General features: G+C 46.0%; 1 pseudogene; it reads left to right on the top strand.

Moving 5' to 3' along the window:
- Positions 1-244: 244 nt before the first annotated feature.
- On the top strand, positions 245-1,118 carry LOC148136817 (syncytin-A-like; annotated as a pseudogene).
- The last annotated feature ends 212 nt before the right edge of the window (positions 1,119-1,330 follow it).

The following is a 1,330-nucleotide window of genomic DNA, read 5'->3' as shown; positions in this document are numbered from 1 at the left end:
AGGGGTTGTGAGCTAAAATCAGTGGTCAGCTTTATATTGTCACGATAATATTGGCGTTAGCTGCCAAGGGGGGGGGGGGGGGGGGGGGGCGGGGGCGGCGGGAAAAAATCATTTTACCGCTTTATGTCAGAATTATGCTAAATTAAAGGGACATGTCGACTGTTGGGTATGTGCGGAGTTCCCATACCATGGGGAATCCGGAATTCCTCTCACGGTAATACCCTTACCAAAGAAGAAGTGTACGATGCACAACAATTTGACTCAGGCTCAAATGATACAAAATGGGAATTTGAGAGGGGTAATTATAACTTTGAGGGATGGTTCCCTCGACCAGCCCCGAAAACGCCGGGTGCTATTGATAGCCTTAAAGTCTCCCCACCGAAAGGAGCAGTAAATACCACTTGTTTCTGTATTCAGAATGATACCGCACCCTTCCGTTTAGGAAAATCATCTTGTGTCTATACCAGCCAAGTCATTGCCACAACCATTCCCCGAATATTAAACGGAACATACTGGGAATGAGGCCTGGACACTTATCTATTTATTCCGGGGGAAAAATACATTCGCGTGACTGAATGTACAGGAATGCATGCATGTTATGATGTTGATAAAACACTGTCTCAAAGCCAGAAAGGCTGGAGTGGCTGCTGCTACCTCGCGTATATAATTCCCCACTTGAGGCTGTTAAAAGGAGCCCCAAAAATACCTCGGAATAAATAGGAAAGAAGGCAGGAAACCCGGGAAGTAACCAATGGGATCGGCTCCTCTGGGCTTTGATACCTTTGTATGGGACCGCTCGAGCAGGAGTAGAAATACAAAAGTTGGCAGCTTCCCTGGAAGAGTTAGCCAACAATACTGCTGATGCGTTAACCGAACCCCAATCACAAGTAGCAGCCATAACGACTGAAATGATTGCCACCAGACTAACGACCCTTCAGAACAGGATGGCTCTGGATTATATTCGAGCAGAGAAGGCTGGTACCTGTGCAGTAATTGGAGAGGAATGTTGTACGTACATACCTGAGGTCTCCTCTAACATTACTTATATCTCCAAACATGTGCGAGACAAAATCGCCAAGATAAGGCAGGCTGGTAATTGGTACCAGAACGAAAAATGATGGGAATGGGGCAATTGGGGATTGACTGGTTGGGGAAGGTGGTTAGTCAATCTCGCTATCTATGGAATATTGATATTAGTGGGTCTGGTAGTAGGGTGCAGTGTCCTAAAATGGGTAATGAGCCGACTGATGACATCCCTTGGGGAAAGAACTCAAATACATCATCAGATGCTTGTACAATCAGCAGGTGATATGCAACAAAGAGAAAGCCA

This window comes from Chiloscyllium plagiosum, unplaced genomic scaffold (genome assembly GCF_037043375.1).
Source record: "Chiloscyllium plagiosum isolate Xiang-an unplaced genomic scaffold, Cpla_swu_hap1 HiC_scaffold_45, whole genome shotgun sequence".
Classification (NCBI taxonomy): Eukaryota; Metazoa; Chordata; class Chondrichthyes; order Orectolobiformes; family Hemiscylliidae; genus Chiloscyllium; species Chiloscyllium plagiosum.
Note: the sequence above shows the minus strand (reverse complement) of the source record. Positions and strands in the feature narration are given on the sequence as shown.